This window comes from Panthera leo, chromosome A2 (assembly GCF_018350215.1).
Source record: "Panthera leo isolate Ple1 chromosome A2, P.leo_Ple1_pat1.1, whole genome shotgun sequence".
NCBI lineage: Eukaryota > Metazoa > Chordata > Mammalia > Carnivora > Felidae > Panthera > Panthera leo.
Window position 1 is genome coordinate 27125083 of NC_056680.1, and position 25085 is coordinate 27150167.

The 25085-nt window shown below is 42.0% G+C and overlaps 1 long non-coding RNA gene across 5 annotated transcripts in view; it reads left to right on the plus strand.

Moving 5' to 3' along the window:
- LOC122214511 overlaps positions 1 to 22976 on the plus strand; it is a 161811-nt gene extending 138835 nt beyond the window's left edge. For all 5 annotated transcript variants that reach the window (XR_006199919.1, XR_006199915.1, XR_006199916.1 and 2 more), the window contains one exon: positions 22786 to 22976. This is a non-coding gene — a long non-coding RNA (uncharacterized LOC122214511). The remainder of the gene's footprint in view (positions 1 to 22785) is intronic.
- Positions 22977 to 25085: the final 2109 nt, after the last annotated feature.

Consider the following 25085-nt stretch of genomic DNA (forward strand, 5'->3'; position numbering starts at 1 on the left):
ACAGAGACAGAGACAGAATCCCAAGCAGGCTCCATGCTGTCAATGAAGAGCCCTATAGGGGCTTGAACTCATGAACTACAAGATCATGACCTGAGCTGAAACCAAGAGTTAGACACTCAACTGACTGAGCCACCCAGGCGCCCCCAGAGATGGTTGTTTTCAGAGCAGCATCCATGCTCTGGTACCAGTATGGAGCAGAGGTATCTGGGGCTCATCGCACAGCACACTGAGACACCTTGTGCTGCATTCTCCTTCAGTGTGACATGCTGCCAGAAGCAGCAGTCCAGCTTGTTATTCATAAATGTGATTGGGAACCACATTTGGTTATTTTTCCCCATCTGTCTAATTAAGTGGTAAGTCCCAAAAGGCAGAGACCAGCATGAGCTCTAGCTCATGCTCTCGGCATAGTTTTTGGTACTGAAAGAATATTAAACAATAGTCTAGTAATAAAAGACTGGCATTTTCCACAGAGCTTTTGTATCCGAGAGCAAAGCAACCCTTTGAATGGAGTTACAGGAGTTCGTTCTGGTTTTCATATTTCTCAGCAAGAGGCTCACTCCCCACCATCAATCACATTTTCATACCTGGTAAACCAAGCTGACAGGATTGTAATTGAAATAGTTTCATGTTGGAGGATAACCATTTAAGACTTCAGGTTATAACTAGTTCTTATTGGAACTAGGAAGCAACTGAAGAGTCAGCTTCATGTTAGTGCCTCTAGAAGAGGTTGAACCAACTCAATCCAATGCCTAGGGTGGTGCTGTCTAATGGAACTTTCTGAGATCATGGAAATGTCCTATAATATAGAAGAATATGTAGCTGGTGGCTACCATCTTGGACAACCCAACACTAGAGGTTCTCAAGTGGGGAAGATTGAACAGCTTTTTGATTACCCACATCAAAGTATTCATATACAACAATGAAAAGTTATCACTAGGAATAATTTTCATGGTGATCTCTTCTGTTGATTCAAAAAATGTTTACTGTGGGGTTTCTGAGTGCCAGGACCCACTCTAGACGCAGGAGCTAGCTCACTGAAAAAACCTGGCAAGGCCCCTGCTCTCAAGGAGTTTATAATTTTATGTTTAGAAACAAAAAAAAAAAAAAAAAAGGAAAAGGAAAAGTAAGAAGCCAATAAATCAATGGATAAAAATAATCTGTGGTTTCAAGAAGCACACAAAGTGATAAGATATATCAAGCTTCTTTGGACAGAGATGAGATCAGGTCTTGTTGAGAATGAGATGCAAGCTTCAGTTGGGAGAGCAGTGGGAAGAAAAGATCATTCTAGGCAGATGCACTATTCTATAAGGAAAATCCAAAATGGGGAAAGAGCTTGATGCCTTTGAGAAATTAAATGAAAGCCAGTGTGCCTGCACAAGGCAAGTGAAGAGAGATGAACAAGCACATGTTGGTGATGTAGGGCAGGAATCGAAGTGTACAGAGCTCTATATACTAGTAAAGTACATTGGAAAGTCTTGGGGTGATTTCAAGAAGAAGAATGGCATCAACAAGATATAGAATTTTACTCTGACTGTAAAGAGGAGAATGACTTGAAGGAGGGCAGGAGAGAGAGTGAGGACACCAGTTAGGAGGTTGCTATATTCAAAAAGTGAAAGGCAAGTGACGATGTAGCCCAGGGTATGAGCCTAGATGGAGGCTAGGCTAGAAAGGAGGGATTAGGAGTTCAGAAATGATTTGGGGAAATTGACAGATCTGACTGATGGGTTAGATATTGGAGTAAAGAGAAAATGGAAGAATCACAGGCCACTGCTAGGTTTCTGGGCTAAAAACTGGTGGAGTTGGCATTACTGGCAATAATGGGAATAGAATGGAAATATCTCTCCACTGTACTTCTTTGTTGGCTTTGTGTACTCACTAGTTCTTCTTGATTGTGGGAGGTTGGATGACAACAGGATTGAACTGGACCATCCTGTTAAGCACTGATGTGTGTGTTTCCAGATATGTCTCTTGAAAGTTCCTTTTATGTATTGGCTACATTTAACTCTAAAACCTATCATATTATGAAATAAGGAATATTTCGGACCATTGGTTCCCAACCTTTTAAAATGTGGCACCCCTCTGTAACAATGAAACATGGATCTCTGTAGAATTCTAATAATACTGGCTGTCTGCTTCCTTTAAATGGGATATGGGCTAGAAGAAAGCTGGCAAACACAGCCTCGGTAGGATTAGACTAACCTTGCAGTTTAACCAGCTGAGAATCTGGAAATGTAATGAAAATGTGACCTATAGGACAAGGGATGTTGCAGTGCTTTGCAATCCTGTTAGAATTAGAACAGTGGGGTTTTTGCAATACTGTTGCTCTCCAGGACTTCTGGAACCAGGTTTAAAACTGTGTCCCAGAAGTATGTAAGCATTTAAATTCAAGAGAGTGTTAAAAATAAAAATTAAAAAAAATTAAAAAAATAAATTCAAGGGAGTGTTTAAAGAAATCATAGTCTCCCATTTCTTGACTCATACTCATGATCCCTATCCAGGGGAGAAGAGAGAGTCTGTGCCCAGGGTAAGTAACACCGCCCTAGCTCTGTATCCTGGAAAGCCCATGTCCTGCTCTGTGCCTCATAAAGCACTCACTCTCAGGCCAGCCAGGGTCTGTATCAAGCCCTTGTCTGCATTATCACACTTGATCTTCACTAAAGTCCCTTGAGACATACTTCTTTTTTAAATGGTATGAACAGATGAGGGTGCTGAGGTTCGAAGTGGTAAAGAATAACCATTTTACGTGGGGTATCTGTTGATTAAGAAAATAGTGATAGGGGTGCCTGGGTGGCTTAGTTGGTTGGGCATCCAACTCTTGATTTTGGCTTGGGTCATGATCTCATGGTTTGTGAGTTCAACGCCCGCATCATCAGTGTGGGGCCTGCTTGGGATTCTCTCTCTCTCCCTCTCTTTACCCATCCCCCCCAAAATAAATAAACTTTAAAAAAGAAAAGAAAAGAAAATAGTGACAAATGACTATAATAAATTCAGTGGTTTTGGAGAAATTTGTATTTAATTCATTGCAACAACATCTATCAACTTTGGAAAATGAGTTGCCATGCCTTCATTTAATATTTAAACAATGTTTTGAATGTCATGAATTCCAGGCCTTCTTGCAATTTTCATCCCCCTCCCAGGAGTGCTTGAGTCATGATTGACATCTTCTGATCACACCAGAGCCACTTGTTCCAGATTAGAAAGTTGAAGTTTAAAGAGGGCAAGTGATTTGGCCAAGGGCAAAGAATTTGCCAATGGCATAATGGAACACAGACCTTGTCCTTCCATCTTTCTACTTAAAAGTTTTACTACTCTATCTTACTCCCTCATAAGATGAATGGATCATCTGCCTGAAGACCCTAGAAAAGGAAAGTGATTAAATCAGGATAAGCAGGAGGGCTGTAAATCCTACTGGTAGGAGTTGCTGGAAGAACTCTGTGGGGAAGGATCTTGAGGCCCTGTTTCACTGCAAAACATGCTAGTGACTGATTGATAACGTTTGCCATGAGTACATGACTGGGAGTTAAGGCACCTGCGCCATGCCTTTGGATGTGAACCAGTCAAGTCTTGGTGGCTTTGTAGGTGTGTGTAGGCTGGTTGTCCTCACAGTGCAGAGCCAAGTTCCACTTTCTTCATGACTGTCCTTGCCGGGTCAAATGCCTTTAAAAATGAGCAGCAGAATGGTACTAACTCTGGGCATCTCCTTTCTTTCCCACTCCCCAGATCATGATTTTTTGTTAGAAGCAGACACTAGCAAAAGTTCTGAGCACTGTATGTATACAAAAACCTTTTCTGACAAGGAAACAGAGGTCATGCTGAATGGAGAGAAATTGGATCATGGTACCTGAGGGTAGCCCTTGACATTTACTCAGAAATTTAAGCTGAAAAACTAAAGAATAGCATTTTAATTTTTCTCTGCTCCAAACCGTTTACCTCCATTTACCTCCAAACCAGCAATTTATTGCTTCTAAGTCTGAGTACACAGCTGAGTCTGGATGTAGCATTAGGAAAGCACAATTTTCAGTAGAAAGCCCAAATCCACAGACGGGGGTATTGACCAGAAATGTAAGGGCAAACTAATTCAATTACTTTCAGTGGAGTTTAACCTATAATCTTCACCCAAGCATATGGGTACCTCAGACAAAGAGAAAGAACTTTTAAAAAATTGATTGTTACCCTGCAAAAGAGCAGGCAGGAAGCTGGCCTTGCGTGGATGAGGTTTCTTTGGAGGGCCAGAAATCTGTTTCTGTCAGCATAGGAAAAACCATCGTGTAGCAAAGGAAGAAATGAAAACCAAAGTGGAAGTTAAACACTTTTTTTTTTCTCCAGATGACCTGGTGTAATGATTAAAATGCTGAATTGCTTTTTTAAAAGGTTTTTCCACCAGAAGAATGTCAGAGCCACCCCCCCCCCCCACCAACCTGCTCCCTTCTTTCAAAATATCTGCAAGAGAACATAAAATGGAATATATATTTATATACTTTTTTCTTAAGAGGACTGGTAAACAATTTGATCTCTTTCATCTGCAAGTTTTGCCAATGTTTTCATCAGTTCCTGTGGAGATGGCCTGTGATTCCACTTTTTCTTTGAACAAAGAATAAATTGGGTTTCTTTGCACTGAGAAATACAAGGCTCACTAAAAGTATGGACTTCAAAATAGTGCTTATTATGCATTTGGGGAAAGCATATCGAAAAAATAGTGCCTAGTGCTGCTTGTACTGAGAAGCCTACTTTGGCTTCCATGAAGCTGCCGGAATCTTCTGGAAAAAGCCTGTGAGATATGCTCAGCTGGAGACATTGTTGGCATTTCCATTTGATTCTGATTCATTCACTTGTGTCTCCATTAGCAATTTATTTTTAATTCAGTGTTCTGTGGAAAAAGCATATTGCTGGAAAACAGGTACATCTTATGGGCATATGCCTGACATTAAAATAAAAATGAACATAACACACTCTATGCTCAAAATAAACAGGCTGTCTTTCCATTTCCCCATCGAACAATGTTTATGAACCTCCAAGGAGATTGCTAATGTATTTGCCACCATCACTATCTCAGGCCTGGCTGTGTAATGGCTTAGTTCTAGTCTTTGAACCACCTAGGTGTCAGAATCATTGGCTAATCAGGGAAATCACCCTTCTCCAGGTGACCTGCCAGATTCAGGACAGCAATGCCTCAAAACTAACCCAAGAAAGTTCTTATAGTTTACCTGTTCCTTTTTTTAAAGTTTATTTATTTTGAGAGAGAACACAAGCAGAGAAGTGACAGAGAGAGAGAGAGAGGGAGGGAGGGACGAAGGGAGAGAGAGAGAGAGAGAGAGAGAGAGAGAGAGAAGAAAGAATCCTAGGCAGGCTCTGCACTGTTAGCACAGAGCCTGATGCAGGGCTCAAACCCACAAACCACTAGATCATGACCTGATCTGATGTTGAGAGTCAGAGGCTCAACCAACTGAGCCACCTAGGCACCCCACAGTTTACCTGTTCCTAATGGACAGTGTTATTTATGTTAATAGTAGTAATCTACTTCCTTTGTATTATGAACATTGAGCAATAGTTAAACTCATAAAACAGTTAGAATCCAGAAGATCTAAGATGGGTCTGAATTCTACTGTTTTCTAAGATCCTGGGAAGGACTCTTGACTTCTCTGTCTCCATTTACTCACCCATACTTAAATTCTGTATTCCAATATATATGTACACACACACACACACACACACACACACACACACACACACACGTGCACCTATCTTAAAGGATTAAGTGAGTGGGGCGCCTGGGTGGCTCAGTCGGTTAAGCGTCCGACTTCGGCTCAGGTCATGATCTCGCGGTCCGTGGGTTCAAGCCCTGCGTCGGGCTCTGTGCTGACAGCTCAGAGCCTGGAGCCTGTTTCAGATTCTGTGTCTCCCTTTTTCTCTGACCCTCCCCTGTTCATGCTCTCTCTCTCTGTCTCAAAAATAAATAAATGTTAAAAAAAATTTTAAAGGATTAAGTGAGAAAATGCTTGTGTAGTGCTTAGCACAGTGCTGGGCATATTCTCAGTTGCTAAACCAATGATTAAATAACATTTTTGACATTTATAAGTAGTTTTGCATTTCACAAAGGTGCTATCTTGAGTAGCATCTGAAAAGCAATTTGGTGTCCACATTAACATCCCTCTTTGAATGTGATTTTAATACTACAGATTAATTGGGCCACATCTCTTAGCTCATTCGAAAATAATAGGTTAACTGCAGTTAAACATACTTCCTCCATGGCCCTGACCCACTGGGAAGCCATGATGTCCTGAAGAAACATGTCAGCTGCTACAAGTATTGGCCTTGGGTTGAGTCTTAGGGAATCCACTTAAGCTTCTGTAAGCTCTAAACAACCGTGAGGAAGATTTTCTTCTAATAATTAAAAAAAAAAACTCCAAGCAAAATAATGATAATAATAATGATCCAGCTCACACTTGAAGTAGATTCTCAAAGTATTAGTATCTCTTCAAGTCTAGAAAATTCTTAGCCTTATCTCTGAAAATTGATCTACTCTACATTCTTATGAAGCTTGTGTGAAACCTAGATTTATTGTCCCTATTGTCTTAGAGCTGCTTTTATGTTGTCTCCTTATCTGAGCCTAGGTTCTGAGTGGTTTCCTCAGTTCCAGAAAGCCTGATCTTTTTTCAGGTGTATCCATCCAATATGTTGTTCCACCTGCTCATTGTAGTCTGAAGTTTAATGACTAGATGTTCTGTTGCCAATGTTCTCTTTGGTTCTCCTTCAAATCTTCATGATTCTTTAAAAGTAATTTTCCTTTCTTTCACTAAGGTTTCAGTGACTTCTTTATCTTTAATAATTTTGAACACATTTGTTTTATAGTTTCAATCAGATGATTATCTTCCATTCTTGAGATGCTAATTCTCCCACTTGATGTATCAGCTGATTCTCCCTCATGGTACTTTGTGTTCTTGTACAGGTCATCTCATTTAAAAAAAAATCATTGGGCTTATCATTTGTGTTGAGGGTGTGGTGGGGTAGGGACTTCTTTACAAGTCCTTTATGTCCTGGATCATAGAAATATCACCATAGAACAGTGAAACATGTAAGTCTCCTTTAATTCTTTGTGTGTTTGGTCAGCTGGGGGTTCCCATTCCCTATGTCAATTTGGACCTGTAATTGATCATCATGTGATATATACTGTGGGCTTTGATGCCTGTGTGTGTAACTGTTTCTTCCACCTGTAACTCCAGATAGAGTGCAGTCACATTCTGCAACTCTAGGCAAACAAAGAGATTTAATGGCTTTTCTCTCACAGAAAAGAAAAATATTCAAAGCCTCCAGCATTTCTGTTGTGGGCTTGAGTACAGTTTCTAGCCTCCATTGTCCAAAAAGTCACCATGGTATAAGTTCCATTCAGACTTTGTGACCCTCTTTGTTTTTGGACACCTGGATATTACTTCTCCTTGCAGACTCTGATATGGGGGTACTTACTGGTTTTATTCTTTTTTATGTTTTGTTTGTTCTTCCATTCTTTTGTTTTTAACAGGGATGGATACCCTTCAGTGTTTGTTCAGTGCTCTGGGTTGCCCCTGAATCTTAGCACAGCTCAAGCCTGCCTGGCTTAACTCATGAGAAATGGTCACTCAAAGCATCAAGCCCAGAAATGATCCATTGCTTTGATTATAAAGTTTGGGCCTTTTGCTAAAGATACAACAAAATTATACCACCCATTTTATTTGTCTTTAATTCCTGCATGTGTGCATGCGCGCACGAGTGTGTGTGTGTGTAAGTAAGAGCCCTAGGCGTTTAATCATTTGAAAATAGAAAGAGCAATTTCTCATGAGGATGCCTCCTTACCTAAAGAATAAACTAGAAAACATTCTTTTCTACAAATCAGCTCCAGATTATCTGAAAATCTAAAAGATTAAATGAGGGCAGTTTGTTTTTCCCCTAGTACTGCAAGCCAGTGATTGTGTTTTCACCAATGAATAGATCACACCAGTGCTGGGCTAATGTTTTCCCAGTATCCAAGTGGCACATAAGTTATAAAATCCTTATGAGAATTTTAGCCAACACCCTTTCTTATTGATATAGTAATACTGAGGCATCTCAATAGTTATTAATCTATAGAAACATAATCTGGGTTCCAAAAATGTTCTATTGTAACAATAAAAACAAAATAGTTCTTAGAGAGTTTTCTATTCTCTCTTTAAAAAATATCCTGTGGCCCCAAATAGCCACATTTTCCTGTGATAGAACCAGCATGAAGGTCAGTATTTGGGACCTGAGAGGTGGAAGAGGGGAAGAGAGGTAGAAATAGAAGGTTATGGCCCTTTCTTTCTAGCTGACAGTACAATAGGGCCACAACTGGGTAAAGCAACTGAGGTGTTCGTGTCAGGCACAGAATTTAGGGGGATTCCAAGAAACTCAGCAATTAAGGTACATGATGTTTTAATGCAATCTTTCTTAAAAAGTCAAACTGGCAAACTATGAGCCCTGGGCTATCCCCTGCTGTGGTGAAAAAGGTTTCATTAGAATCAGGTCCAGGATAAAGGTGAGATGAGTGAAACAGAGTTGTCTATGTGCATGGTCAGATACTTTTGATACTTTGTTCATTGTGTGAGTTTTGCATTAACTTTAAGATATTGCCTTAAATATTACTGATCTTTGTTGCCCCCTTAATTGTGCATCCAAGTAGAGTGCCTTACTTCTGTCACCAGGGTCTAGCCCTGGTGTAGCCCTGGTCTAGCCCTAGTCCCTAGCTATGGCAGGGACATGGTGAGGTCTGAGCTGTTACATTGGCATGGCTAGTAATGTAGGCACCAAATCTGCACTTTGGCAGGTGTGACCTTCCAGGTACTTCACCTTCCGTGTCTTCCCTGCAAAGTGGTGGCAATAATGGTACTTCTCTTATAGGATTGTATTGAGGATTGTCATAGGCGGCACAGCACAGTGCCCAGCACATAGGTCAGTAAGTGTAAGTTAGTAGCAACAGTGATGACAATGAAAGAGAGGTTCTGTAAGCTCTAAACAAAGGCACGTTGTTTAGGGCCTTGGGTGTCTTGCTAAGGATTTTGTTCTAATTGTGGTAAAACAAACATCACTTGAAGTTTACCATTTTAACCATTTTTCATTAGTGCATCCACATTGTTCTGTAATTATCTCCAGAATCTCTACACATTTTGAAGTCTCTCCTGTGAGCTTGAAAGGACCCTGGAAGGCTTTGGAGAAGAAAACTGGCCTAAAGGAGCATGTGGGGGAAATAAATGTGGGCGGATAATCCAGAATGATGCAGAGTAAGAAAGAACAGGGGGCAGGAGGTGATTAGGAGGGTCCTTCATTCGTCTGAATGTGAAGTGGCAAAGTCACTGACCAAGGAGGTGACTACAATAATAAAGAGAAAGGACAGAGGAGGAGGGTGGGAAGGTCATTAGACATTGAGAAAAGAGAAGGGTGGGAAGGAATCAGACTCGTGAGGTGAGATTTCGAAAGAAGATTCAATTCATTAAAAAGTTGCTTTAAGGCATAGAGACAGTGGAGCTGCGCATCAGACAGAGGCTCCCCTCTCAAGGCAGTGTGTTGTGACCAACTCCAATCACAAGCAGAACTAAGTCTTAAACTTTCAGGAATTTTATGAGCTAGTTGTTAACCAAAATTAAATACTAAACTTACAGTTAAATAAATTACATTAAAAACAAAGGTTAAAAGGACTCAACGGCCATCATTTCCTAATCATGTGATTCCATTTTCATATTGTCTCTATCTCTGGGGTCATTACAACTACTGTATCTGTGTAGTGAAATGCTCTGTAATTGTGTGCCACTGAACATCCCTTCCCAACTCTATGTTCACTACCATGGTGTGAGTAGCTGGAAACTGGCCGTGGTGTGGATATTTACACCAGGAGATTGGTAGAGGCTATCAGATGGGGCTGGATTCATCATTACCTTGATTGTCTCCACCTAGGAAGGTAATGGGAAAGTGATAATGATGCCACCTTATGCTTAAAAGTGTGTTGCATCAGCAGTTATTACACTATAACTATCTGTGAAATCAAGGTGAATGGCTGTGAAGACAAAGGGTCAGCAAAAGTCAACAAAATCATTGTATGCCAATCAATTGCAATCAATTAGAACTTAACATAAAGAATATCGTAAATGTTGTTGTGTGTAAATTGTATGCTACATATCCTTTGTATCAGTAAAATTTAAATTTTTAAAATTCTCTACCCACGTAAATATTTTGGGGCAATCAGTTGACCATTTGCCAGAACACCACTGACTATAATCTTCTGTGATAAAGAAATGTATTGTATCACAGGTATGTATTATTGAATCAACCTTAAACCTACCTTTATGAAGGACAAATGACTTATTTTCCAGTCCAAATGGAAAACTGGACACATTCTCTACTTAGTAAACAGTGAAGCGTGTTTCTCCGGGGAAACCACAGCAATTCCAACACCTTACTTCTTTACCCTTATCACCAGCAATAGTTGGCACTGTTTGAGGGTGACTCTATACCAGACACCACGCAATGTGCTTTATTCACATTTTTGTCCCCACTCAGCTTTGCAAGCTAGGTCCCACTGTCACCCCATGTTGTAGATGGAAAAACCAAGGCAGACTTCCTCTAAAGGTTGCACAATTGGCAAGAGGGGAGGGAGAGATCTGAATGCAGACCTCTCTGATTCTTTTTGACCTCTTGATTCGGATACCTTCTCTATAGTTCCTTTAAAAATGTATATATAGAAAAGCTTTACTTCACAAAGGATATATTTTTGGCAGCAGTTATCGATCAGTTATTATGTTCCCAGTGCCCTGAGGGACATTGGGCAAGTCTCATGAGAAGTCTACAAAGAGGCTTCTGACTTTCAGGAGTTGATTCTGTCTCCAAGCTCCTGTGGGCTCAAGGCTGTCGTCATCAGCTCTGCCCATTTTACAAGAAGAGGACTCAATTCCCAAACTGCACTTCTGTCACAGCTGATTCCACTTGCACTTCATTTGCTCCAAAGCCAAGACAGTCCTTTCTTGTGCCGCTTATATTCATGTCCTAAATCCCCCTTGAAGAGTTCACTTGCTCCTCCTCTTCTGTGTCCTTTAAGGAAATAGGATGATGATGCAGAAATCAAGCAGGAGGTACTTCGAGCCAAGAGGGCCTTACCAGGTGGTACAGTTTTATCTTCAGTTACAGAGCCTCCCATCAAAATTTTGTGCTGCTGTGCAAGCTCTCAGCTGCTCTATTTGGGTTGTGTCCAAGACAAGAAATTTCAAGGGCTGTTGAACACTGTTGTTTCCCAAGTGGATCAGTGGAAGAACTTTTGACGTCAGAGTCTTGGGAATCTGATACACTGGAGGGAATTTTCAGCACTGGATGGTCTTAAAAGTCCCCTTTCCCCCACATTCCAACGTGAGCCTGCATTCACAAACACCTTAAGCTCAACTGGCTGGAATGGAGAGCTGAGTTGAAGATTCTTGTTCTTCCCCCTTAATTCCTTTTTCTGTGTCCACTTACCAAGATATTTTCTTTGTCTTCTGCTTTCAAACTAGGCCAGTAATTAGGAGAGAAGTCAGAAATAGTGTTGATACGCATCTGTGTTGCAAACAGAAGCTCTAATAAAACAAGACAGAATCAAGGTCGGCCAAAGATAGAACAGAGATCCTTCTGTTCACCAGTGATTGAAAAATGAAGATTCTAAACATTAAAAACAATATAAATAAACCAAATATAAACAAACATGCATATTGATATTTATATAAATGTTTAAGCACATACACAAACAATGGCATTTTTTTTTATTAAGAGACAAAGAGAGGAAGGGGCCCACTCCTCTTTGTGAATAGGAGAACCCACTATCCAAATGTACATGTGGGAGTGCCCTGTGTTTAGAATCATACAAATATAGAGCTGATGCTTGTCCTTGAGGGGTCTACAGCCTACATTTCCCAAATTGGAAAATACATTGTTTTGCACAAGCCCTAGTAATATCACCAATAATCCTTATCTTACTATTAACCAGCTTTCTTCTCTGTGCTCAGAGTGAATACTTCCAGTGCATGATCTCATTCCCTCTCCCCATCATCACCAGGAGGAGGCAGGTGATTGGGTTCACATTCTAGCCAAAGGAAGTTGAGATTGCTTAAGCTATTTGTTCACTGTTACAGAACTAGGAGGAGGCAAGCTAAGATTAGATCTTGGGTCTTCTGATTCTGGAGTAAGGGCACCTAGCCTCTGTGCTAGGGCTGGGGAAAGGGTCTGAGGAACACACACACCTAGATTCAAAGCCCACCTCTGCCACTTCCCATTTTAATGTAGTTTGGGGGTGGTGGGGGGAATTTGCTTTCCCTTCCTGAGCCTCAGTTTCCCCCACTGCAATTAGAGCCAATGTTGTGACAGTGGAAGAGAATGTCCGTGAAGAACTCAAAACAGGATGTGGCATGTGGACAAGAGGAATTAGAAACTGATTTGTGGGACAAATTCTGTTGTGAAATGATGCCCAGTCTTTAGCAGGTAAATTTGAGCTGTGAGTGAAGAGAATTATTATAAAAACCCACCTCATCTGACATTTCTTCACTTATTAGTTATTCACTTGTTCATCCATTCAACAAATACTAAGCATCTACTCTGCTGTGAGACATTTTCTTCCGTTATTTGTGTGTAGTTTAAAAAGTAAAAAACAACCTGAAAGCCATACTGTGCAGCAGATGTAGTTTCTGAGGCAACTTTTTGGCATTTTCCAGCCTAACCGTTCACACCCCCTGTTGTATTGCAGGCACCGGGCTAGGTTCAAGGTGGACAGAATACATTTCCCACCATGTTGGGATGAGGGCTTATGGTCTAGCCTGAGAATCAGCATGCAGCATTAGAAGGGTGTGAACAGTGTTCTGACCACAAAGAAAAGGGAGGGACTCAAGATAACTTTTGAGTGTGTTGGGGAGATGGAAGCCGGGGTGGTCGTCCTGGGAAGCAGTGAGAAACCCAGAATGTCTGGAGCATCAGGTGCAAGGTAGCTTGGGGGTGGAGTGTCCATTTACCCTTTGGAATATAGTCTTACCGTTGGCATGGCAACTGCTGCAAAATAAATTCAAGGTGGTGCTTCAAATGATGCCTCCGAGACTGTCCAGGAGTCATTTAAATTGCTTGTTTGTTATGTATAAGGATTTGCCTAACCTCCAACCTGCAACTATAGCTTGGCAATCTCTTGTTTATTGTGCTGGTATTGTTTCTTGAGTCATTATTCTCCTTAAACCTTTTTTTTTTTTTTTTTTTTTTTTTTTTTGCTTTTGCTTTTGCTTTTTATTCTGTCCATCTAGGAAATATGTCCAGGCATTGTGTTGATATTCCTAGGCTCCCTTGAGATACCCTAGGCCTTTCCTTTCTTCCTCTGATGGAAATGCTGCCAGGGTGCTGTTTGCCGTCTCATTTCTCACCCCTGGATCCCTGCACTGAGCTTGGTAGATGTCATGGTCGCTCAGTCTATCATGCCTCCTTCCCATTGTGGATTTGTGGAATGGCCTAGAATTCAGTCTCCTTAGAGCAGAACAGAGGTTTCTCCTTCTAGGATGAGGAATGAGACAGTCAATGCTGGCACCATGAAAGCATCATAGATACAGACCTGCCCTACAAACCAACATCACACATTTGCTATCCTTGACTGATAATAAAAAAGAATACATAAAAAAAAAAAACAGATAAATGACTTAGGGTGCCTTTTCCCATTCAGGGTTCTAAAGCCAACAAAAGTCTTACCTTCTTAGATTGGTGGTAGATTTTCCAAAGCAAAATAAATGTCTAAATCTCTTTCTGCTTCATGTGTGCGTGTGTATGTGTGTGGGTATGAGAGATAGACCACCAACCACAGGGGGTCGGGGAGGGTGGGGTTGGAAGTGGCCAATGTGGCTTCAGCTTATTCGGGAGAGTTGATCTGTCCATCTTTCCAGGAGAAACTGAATATAAAACCTTTAGGCATGAAAAGAACCTCTCACATATGGACTCTTTGGGGATTCAATTCACACTCTTCTCTGCTTCCTTTCTCACTGTCTCTTTTGAACTTGAGGGAAAAGCATTTCCTATGCTGCTCACTTCTCTAGCTCTCAGATAATAAAGAGAAAGAACTAAGGGGCTTAAATGTCAAGATTTGTAGAATTTGGCAAACTGGCCCCACAAGGTTTGCAGTTTGAGTGATGGGTTTGCGTCAGGCGTGGTGACAATGATAGGAAAGGGGTCCAAGCAGGCAATACAGCAGACACTCCTTTAGCCCTTACTCTGTTCCAGGTACTGTGCTGAGGACTATTCATTAATTCATCTAATCTTCCAAATGATGTTACAAGGTACTAACAGTATTAGTGTTATTACATCCTTTTTGCAGATGAGGGAACTGATGTTTGAGAGATAGGTAACGTGACCAAGTCCTCACAGCTAAGAAGCGTGATAGCTGGGACTTGAATCCTTGCATCTGACTACAGAACAGTAGTTCTCAATCGGGGGTGATTTTGCACCCCCATGGGATGTTTGACCATGTCTGAAGACATTTTTTAATTGTCACAACTTTGGTAGGGGAGGCCTCTGCTACTGACATCTAGTGGATAGAGGTGAAGGATGCTGTTAAACACCCTGCCCCTTAACAACAAAATATTATCAATCCCAAATGTTCTGAGTGCCTAGGCTGAAAAACCCTGCCCAGGATTTATCACTTCTTACAGTTCTAGTGACGAAGGCCGAGAACCAGGTATCCCACTTGAGATCAAACATTTAAGCTGTGAATATTATCTGATCCCTCACTGGCTGACTGAGACACTCCACTTCTGTTCTCTGGTGCAGGGAGCAAGGTTCTCCTGAATGGTATTTTGCTTGGCTTTTGGCTGAATTTGGCAGGGAGAGCTCCTTGCTTTTTGCCTGAGCCATCACAGGGGACCTGGGTTTGGAATCGCAAGACCACGTGGTAGGGAATGAGAAGAAAGCACTCACAACAAAGTTATTTTCCTGTTCCCTTGCTCTCATCTGCCTCAGCCCTCTTGCCATCCTGAGACATTTTCTAAGTAGAATCACTAGGAAATAAAGTCTATGACTTCACAGGAAACATCTGTTGGAGAATGGGGGCCTGTGAACTCCTTTGCTTTGCTGGGGGATTTTCAAAAAATGATCAAAGTGTGGTTTGTTTTAGCATTCTGCTAATCAAGCCTCCTCTCTAGATTCCCCAATACTTGCTTCTCTTGACCCAAAAGAATTATTTTTGAGATTACCATCAAGTTGGCTACATTCAGTCTACATCTGCCGTGTACTTTTGGTTGTGGCCCTTGACCTGCAGCCTTGGAGTTACCTGGTAGCTTCCTAGAAAAGCAGTATCTCAGACCCTGCCCAAATCTACTGAATCAGAATCTGTATTTTAACAAAGCCCCAAGTTACTCACATATACTGGTCTGTAATGTTTTGATTTTTACTCTGAAAATTATTCTAAGAACCATGGATCCAAATAAATGGCAGCTCTCCTCACTAGGCCTCAGATTCCAAAGTTTTACAACATGCAATTTGTGTCACATGGACTCTGGAGCTCCACCGCAATTCACAAATGCCCTGAGATCCCAGATTTATGTAATCAAATAGTTTCCAAACAGTCCTACTAATGAATCAGTGTAAAAATGTTTGAGTTACCCCACCGGCCATAGTTCATATACTTTGAGTTGACCACCAAGCTCTTAGCAGGAACCCCTCCCACAAAGAAGGAATATTTCTTATTAATAGACATTCTGCTTTGGCTGTGACGGGTTGTCAGCGATTTGATCTGACTTCTTCCATCACTCAGCAGTTTCTTAGTTCAAATGTGATGTCTTACGAGGGATGTGAATTAATCTACTTCCCAGTCCTCTGCCACCCAACCCCAATTTTTTCGGTTGAGGTCCCATTCTGAAAACCTCATTCTAGGGTTTCTTAACACTTGCATCCATCCATCTGAACGTGGGCACATGTTTCAACATCACCACAGTGTTAGACTTGCTCTCTTCCCTCCCAATTTAGCTGCAAGGCCATAGACTGTGCCTTTACCAGTCATATAGATGATACTGTCATGCAGACCTTAAACAAGATGGCTGCTGCCCTGGTGAAATGATGGAATCACCAAACAGCTACTGAGGGTGCATGAAGCCAGGGTCACAAAAGCAAATGCCTGCATGGGCCATTAGAGAAGCGGGGGGACCTGGGGAGACTGTGATAACCTGTGGAAGTGTGTTGGGGGGTAGGGCTACAGCACATGTATAGTTTCATCTGATTGTTCCCAGGAAGAGGGGGCACCAGGGCCTTTATGTAATATGAATTTTTTTAACCAGGAGAAGGTACAAGTCTGACTTATGACAATTTCATATTTTGTAAATATTGGTTATAACCCAGTTTCCTTTTGTTTATCTGAAAACATGGGGCAAACAGAATGAAACACATCTGCAGACTCAAGTCAGACCTTATAGTCCCTACCGTGACCCTCTGGTGGGGATGAATCTATTTACAAGTCTTTAATGGGACTCTTCTACAGGACTAGTACCTTGTGTTTCTCTAAATTCTGTTTTTGGGTCACTCATGGTAGAATCATACAAAATCGCCATATGCATTTTCTGGTCCCTGTCCAGGACAGCCACAAATCTGTGGAGTCTTTGAGCATGCTCCTTCGGAATTTCTGAAGACACAGAAGTGTGATCCTTATTAAGTCTGGTTACTTGCAAAATACCAAGAGGTGAAAGAGTAAGTCTCCTTCCCAGTCCCTAGAATCTACTAGAGAATATAAAATTATTACATAGTAAACAATAGTTTAAAAAAAAAGAATGATGGGGGGCTCAAGTTATGGATTACTCAAATCGATTGCCTTAAGCAGTAGGCAATGGCCAGTTTCCCCTGAGTTTTAAAGGCAGCCAACTCTTTAACTGGGAAGCAGCCAGTGGGGGTCTGTTGTGTACTGATTAAATTTCTAAGCACAGGTATATAGATGGGGGTTGAAAACTCAGAAGCCTCAGAGGCCAGTTAGGTGATGCAAAGGAGTGAAGCAGGTTAGTGTGAGAGGAAATGGGGGATGTAGTAGGCTGTGGCAAACTGGAATGTACATGGCCCCACTAGAGGGGGCAATTAATCTCTGGCGAAGAGAAACAGTAACTAGAGACTAAGGCAAGTCCTATTAAACAAAACAATTTGCAGCTACTTACGCTCTAATTTATTTGGGATTCAGAAGTAGAGACCTTAGACTGCTTCTGACATTCCCACTACTCGGACAGGCCACTTCTCACTTGTGGATTCTGAGATTCTTCACATGTAAAGTGGTAGAGATGGTCCACATACAGAAAAGCTCCAGCACTTTTGTTCATTCTTTCCTGAGAATCAGGGCAATTATGTTGGTTAATGGCTTTAAACTGAGCTTTGGCCAATGAAAAGAGCACCAATAACAACAAGAATAATGATCAACATGCATAGAGTGGCTATCATGTGCAAAACTGGGTGGCCTCTCCCAGAAAGGAGAAGAGTGGGAGACAGGCAGGCAAGAGTACCCAGGGTGTGCACAGAAACAAGGAGAGATAGAACTGAGTTTCTCTATGGCTAATGGTCGCTCAAGTTTTTTTATGATTATTTCATGTGACAGTAAAAGGACAAAAGCCATTCATTCATTCATTTAACCCATATTTATTGAGTACATGTTATGTGCTACTGTTGGGTAAGTGTTAACTTGTCCACAACCAATTCCTCCACGCTGGCCTCCCAGAAGAAGATTTGACCTTCTTCAATAACCTTCAATACTCTGAAGAAACTTGCCACAGCCTAGTATTTCAAAAATCAGTCTTGCTGAGTTCTAAGTCTGGGACCCCAACTCCCACCACTACAACCACCACCCCATTATGCTGGGTGAGAGACCAATTCTTCCCCGTCCAAAAACTCTGAAGTGACAAATTCTGTCTCAAGCTTTTCTTATTATAGAGCTGCAATGATAAACCTTGGGGCTCAGCTCCAGATAATGGCTCCACAACCATGCAATTCTGCCATGCTATAATGCCACTGAATCCTTGCCTCTCATCATGCTAGGAGAAGGGCCGGTGCTTCCCTAACCAGGCAGTTGAAAAGATCACACAGTTGGAGGGTCAGTGTTGTCCTACTGGGCCTGATCTCTAACCTTGCTCTAACTCTTTGTGCTGCTCCAGAATGCAGTGGGTGGTGAGGATCTGCACACCTACTGCTCCTCTCTCCAGGACTTTTCTCCAATGAATGCTACTCAAGCCACCCTTATGTGTCATGCTTGGCCACCTACCCTTGTCTGAATGGCTGTCAGAGGCTGGGCATGTAACAGAAAGCAAGTCAGCCAAAGTCCTTGCCCTCATGGAGCTTACCTTCCAGTGAAGGAGATGACCAATACACAAGTGAGCAAATGGGTGGGGGTAGTGATGCAGAGAAGCAAAGAGACAAATCACAAGTGACCAGTGTTGGGACAGGAGTGAGGGCTGCTGTGGGAACAGGGGGTATCAGGGAGAGACTGCCGAGGAGGTGGGAGCTTCCCACAGCCTCACTTATTTAACTCCTAATTCAATATGACTTCAATAAATAGCAGTGTATTTATTATTTTTTAAAATTTATTGTAGAGCTAAACATGTTTATTTTCTTCAAAGCTTATGTTGATCCTCATTTGAGGTGTTAAAATATACTCTATTTTACATAATACAATGATATAGTTGATCATTTTAACATCCTTATTATGCAAAATAAAAGTTGCAAAATAAGGGGAAGAGAATTCTCTTTTTAATGTTTATTTATTTATTTTGAGAGAGAGAGAGAGAGAGACAGGGAGAGAGTACATGACAAGAGAGGGAGAGAGAGAATCCCAAGCAGGCTCTGTGCTGTCAGCAGAAGCCCAGCCTGAAGCTTGATCTCATGAACCATGAGATCATGACCTGAGCCAAAACCAAGAGTTGGACACTTAACCAACTGAGCCACCCAGGCACCCCAAGGGGGAAAGAACTATTTATGAGATTATGAAATTGAAACCTCCTGGAACCACTTCTCTACCAAATGTTCTGCCAATTCTATCTATATAATGAGAGAAGCTTATGTTTATTAAGCACTAACTACCTGTGAGGCACTCATCTGAATGCTTATATGTGTACACTTTTTAATTTTTATTGTTTAATGTGGTCGCTTTTTAAATCTTCAAACGAATCCTGGAAGAAGGGTACTATGATCTTTCCACTTTTATAGAAGAGATAACTGAGGCACACTGAGGTGTGGAAACTTGGCCAAGGTTATACTGCTAGTAATGGTTAGAGCATGGATTTGAACCCTGGTTTGCAAATCCCATAGCTTGTGCTTTTATCACCCCTTTCATCCCATCCCACCCCCAAACCAACTAGTTACAGTTTAGAGGATGATAGCCCTAAGCTCCGGCAGTCATTTACATGTGTAGCTCCTCTCCTTCCTACCCTCCCAGCACTGGTTTTGGAAACCATTTGATTAGGTACCCTAGAACCAAAGGAGAAGGGTTCCACAGATAGGTAGCCATTCTTGGACATTCCCCAGAGAAGTAAAAATGCTTTGCCGGCAAGCTCACTGTGCATATTTGCTGCTCTCTGGATGTGTCCCAGTTGGGCCAACTTCTGTTCTTGGCTGTCTGAATATATTCTGGCAGCTCAGAGGTGTAATTTCTCCAAATGCCGCATTCCTGCTGAGCCCATGGGATGAATTGTGCAATTTCAGGTGAGCACATCTTTAAACCTTAGCAGGGCTTGTAGTTTCTCCCCTTCAGCTTTCGCTGCAGGCCCCACTTGGAAGATTGAAGTCTTGAGAGCATATGCCAGGCCCTGGGGGGCAGAAGGTGAGGTGCTACGATAGAGATTGAGGAGGTCTGGCAGAGGACTGTGGAGAAGTGTGGGCTGCCCAGGCCAATGCCAGGTCCCCACTTTGAGAACCTGGATCATCTTTAATTTTACAGAGTTTTTGTTCATTTATACATCTACTTGTAAAATGATTTTCTGAGAGTCAGCTATTGGCCAGATACTGCTAGGTCTGGGAGAATGTTAACTGTTAGGAAGACAAGTCTACCTTTTTAGGAGCAGGTATAAAGGGAGGGGGGCCTTGACTCAGTCAAGAAAGCCGGAGACATCCTATGGGGGCAAGTGGAATTAAGAAGTGATCTAAAGGTAAAAAGGAGCTAATTCAGCAAAGGGCAGAGGGAACAACCTTGTGGAAAGTTTCTGGGTCAGGCAGGAGGGTACCAGACTAGATGAGGAAACAAAATGCCTGTCTCCTTCCCACTCCATTTCTGAGTGCTGACCATGTACCTGACTTGGGCTGTGAGCTTTACAACCCCATGATGCATCTCATGAGTATCCTGGATTTTCACACAAAGAAATGGATTTCAAGGAGCTGAATAGTTTGTTTATGCCACACAAACAGTGCCTGGTGGCCCAGAAATTCAAATCCAAGTTTGTGTGATTCCAAAGAGGGACTTCTTAGTCACATGTTTATATTGTTTTCCTAGACAGATCTCACCACTTGAAGGGACCCACACACCCTTTGCATACTTCTATCTTGGTTTTAGCATAAGAAATAATGTCCCTGGACTCATTTCCTATAGAACAAAAGGAAAGTAAGATAGCCCCCACCAAAGACATTCACAATGGTTAAAATGTGGAAGCTACACAAGTGTCCCTCCGTGGTTGAGTGGATAAACAAAAGGTGGTGTATATATACAATGGAATATTATTCCACCTTAAAAAGGAGTTCCTGGAGTTTGTCCAGAAACCATCCTAGATTTCTTGATTCTGAGACACAGACTTGGCAATGGCGATGAGGAAGGGACTCATCTCTGCATATTTAATGAGGTCTCTTTGTTCTACAGAGACTCAGAGACTTTTGGAAGTTTGGACATGAAGGACTTGAGTGGTCAGTACTTTTTGGAAATCCACACATTGGCAAATGGGGACACTGAGGTAGAGGGAGAAGGAGCTTAGCCAAGAATACATGATAATTAGCTTGGGTTTAAATGATCTTTCCTTCCTCCCTCCTCCTTCCTCAGCATTTTGGTTCTCTTTACATGTCAGGCATTGTGCCAAGTGCTTTCTTGCATTAATTCCATTAGTCCTGCCAACTACCTGTGAGGTAGGTTTTATTTTTAGTGCCCTTTTGCAGGTAAAAAAGAGTGAAACACAGGGAAGCTAATGACTTACCCAAGGTCTCTCAACCAGCAAGTTGTGGGACCATTTTTTCTCTCTCCTTTGAGGCTATATAGCAATCCTCCTCATGCAAACAGAGGCAGCAGGCAGTCCACCTGGGCAGTGCCTCACCTAGGGCATGGAGTCCTGCCCAAGAGCATCAGTCAGCTGTGGGCTGACCACCCAACCACACATCCCACAGCTCTCCTTGCACCATCAGCTGGAAGCATCAGGTAGACTCCTTGAAGTCTTCCTGGGAACCCATGAAACAGAGCAAAGGAAAGAACTAAAGCTAGGGGCTCTGGAATTGAGTCAGATCCCAGCTGGGACACTCAGAAGCAGAATCTTGGTACAAGTTTCATAAACTGTCTGATTATCATTTTCTTCATTTCTAAAAAGGGATTCATAGTAGAACTTGGCTCATAGGTTCTTGTGAGGATTTAAATAAGGTGATCTGTATAAAATAGCATAATGGTGCCTACCAGTTTGTAGGTAATTTCTTCTAACAGTATCATCATGGGCATCTTTATCACCCAAGCTGCATGAGAATGGGCTGTGATTTCCCCTGAGGAATTTGCTCCAGGCCTGCCCAGGGGAGGCGGAAGGGGAGCCCACCTCTGCTGCATTGGTGGGCTGTTTTGGCAGCAGACTCTTGCGACTGCAGAGCAGAGCTCAGGTTAAGCTCTCAAGGTATGCATCATACCAGAGGAATGGCCCAAAGGTCATAAACATAGCAAGGAAATGGACATTTCTGGGATTTCCCCACAGAGCTTACTTGTTCATCATCTGTCTCCACCACCGAAAGACAAAATCTGTGAGAAAAGGAAATTTGTCTTAAATACTTCCTTATCCTTGTCAGCTAGAACAGTTCAAGTCACTGTAGCTCCTTATTAATAGATATTTCCTGATTGAGTGAATGAATGAATTCTTCTCTGTCCTGGTTCAAGGGTCAATTTGCTATAGGGTCAGCAATGGAAATGAGGGACTTCTCAAGGGCCTGAACTTCACAACTAAAAACCCAAACACTCAAATAACAGTAATAATAAGTGGTAATTATCACAATGTATTGCAAGCTATGCCTATGTACTGATGATACACTAAATACTTAGTGTAAATGGTCTTGTGATACTCAATACCTGTGAGGTAGGCATTATTGTTATCCCCATGTTACAGATGGGGAAAATGAAGTTTGCAGAGGTGAAGCAGCCTGCCCAAGATCATAAGGCCAAGAAGCCGTGTGATCCTAGATTGGTTCCAGGGTTGGTTTGATTATAGAACCTGTGCTTTACAAAGCACTACTTTTTCCAATGTCTTCCATCCCCACCTGAAGATCAAAGAAAATCCCAAATAGCTTCACTCTTTCAGGGCACAAGGATACATTTTGGGAAAGGCAGGTCATCTAATATTGGATATCCACAGTCAAATCCAGAGTAAAAGAGAACTTTTCATTTCTCAAACCTATACAGCACCCCTGCGGTGACCACATGCCATTCTGTTGGATCTGGCTCACCATCACTTCTCTACTACCTTCACCAGCTCACCCATCAAAATGTATCAGCTCAGTGGCCCATTTCTTCCAAGTTCTTTTATATCCTCATTCTCCCAAGCAACCGATTTGAGCTAAGATAACAAAGTTCTTTTTTTTCAGATGATTCCTCCTATCTCTGGTGCACATCATCAGAAGGAATGGGAGAACTAAGGCCCACAGCTCCCCACTTCTCACCTCTACTTCGAACACAAGAGCTCAGCTTTCAACTATCTCCATCCACCTGTTAGGCTTCTGCATCTGAACAAAAGATTTTATGGAGCAACTAACTAAATAAATAAGCTTAACAACCATTGGTTTAATTTAATCCTCAGTGTAGGCATCTAAAAATATTTTGGGATGTGTGCTCTGTGCTTGGCAGTGTTCTCAACATCAGGGGAGCATAAAGGTAGGCAAAGTCCTTGCTTTCATGGTGCTTACATTCTGATGGAGAGACAGGAATTCAACTAACAAGTTGGTAGAGTAATGAGGGACGATAATAGTAAGTGTTAAGTAGAGAGTCAAAATCAAGCAGTGTCTTGCATGGTATAGTTGAATGGTGAGATCCAAAAAGATATGTCTGAGTCCTAATTCCTGGAACTTGTGAATATTATTTTCTATGGCAAAAGATGCAATAATTTAAGAATTTTGAGAGAAGGAACTTTTCCTATATTATCCAGGTGAACTCTAAATGCAGTTACAAGTATCATTGTAAGAGACAGGTAGAGGGAGTTTCAAGACATCACAGGAAGCAGTGGGACCACAGACACACAGTTTGGAATGATGCAGCCACAAACCAAGGAGGATATGCACCTGCCTGGTATGGCCCTGTTGAAACCTTGATATTTGATTTCTGACCTCCAGAACTGTGAGAGAATAAATTTCTGTTGTTTGAAGCCACCCATTTTATGGTAATTTTTTACATTAGGGTCAGGAAATGAATACACATGGCTACTTTTGATCGAGTGGTTAGGAAAACCTCAGAAGAGGTAACACGTAAGCTGATCATTGAATGACAAAAAGGACCATCCTTATGAAGACTGGTGGAAGGAACGTTTCAGGAAGAGGGAAGAGCCAGTGGAAAGGCCCTAAGGCAGGGTTCTAGCAGAGAGGCTAGTTAGGATGCTATGACAGGGGCCAGGTGGAAAGTATTCCTGACTTGCACTAAAAGTAGTTGAGAAGATAGGGAAAAGTAGAAGGACTTGGAATAAGTCACAGAAAAAAGTCAATGTTAATTGTTTCTGGATTAGACATTGTGGTGAGGGAAAGCAAGAGAAGATTTGGGTTGAACCACTGGAAAGATAATGGTGTTGTTCATTGGGGTGGAGAAAGAGCTAGCTGGGAAGGAAATCAGGAGGCCTTTCCTTTATCATAATAGGCTTTAAATGCTTATAGACTCCCAAGTCTGGGATTAAGGGATATATCTGGGTGGGAAATCTAGCTTTGGGAGCCACCGACACATAGGTATCCAAGTTATAGGACTAGGTGAGATCATGTGGGGAGAGCATGCAAATAGAGAGGTAAAGCAAGACCAAAATGGGACCCTGAGGTACCAACACAAGGAGATCAGGATGATGAGGAGTCAGTGAGGGAAACCGAGACAGAATGGCAAACATGGTGAGAGGGAAAGAGGAAAGTGTGATGTCTCAGAAGCCAAGAGAAGGAAGACTTCGAAGACTTTCCCTAAAGACAGAGGCATCAACCATATCAAAATAAGTTCTTCTGGCCAGGTAGCTTATATATATTTTCACTGGGAAGTTATTGTTCCAGGCCAATAGATGTCTTCTTAAGTGCCATCCCACATAATTGCTAGTGGATCCCGGGAGTTCAGTGATGAGAAGTAGTCCAGTGTTTCGTGTGAATTTGGCAGGAACACCTGTTATGTGATTGGCTGGTGATACCAGTGTGAGAACTTGGGCAAGAGTTCTGTATATTTTATGACCCCACCTGATCCAAAAGAAAGAAATGAGTTACAACCATTTCAGGGGCTTTTGTAATGCACAAGGAGATAAGCTGTGGGTAGGGTAACCCATCAGATCACATGCCATAAGCCAAGTCCATCTACATGCAAAGACCACCTTGCAGTGGATTCAGGACTACAAATGAGACTGTTTCTGGAAGAAGGACATACAGAGGAACAGAAATAGGAAGTGGGGATTATAACTTAAACACCAGTGAGGCATCAAGGGCTTTGGAAACTGACATCTAGATTCAACTCACAACTCTGCCCCTACTGTGAAGATATAGGTAACTAACCTTACGGAGCCCCCATTTCCTCCCCTGATGAATGCTATGATATATGTGCAATGGTGATGCCACAGTAACATGTAGGGCCAAGTCTCTTGGGATCCCTAAAGGCAAGATCTGTTTTTGAGGGGCCTGAGTGACACTTTAATTTAGGGTTTCTGGGACCTACTGAGAGG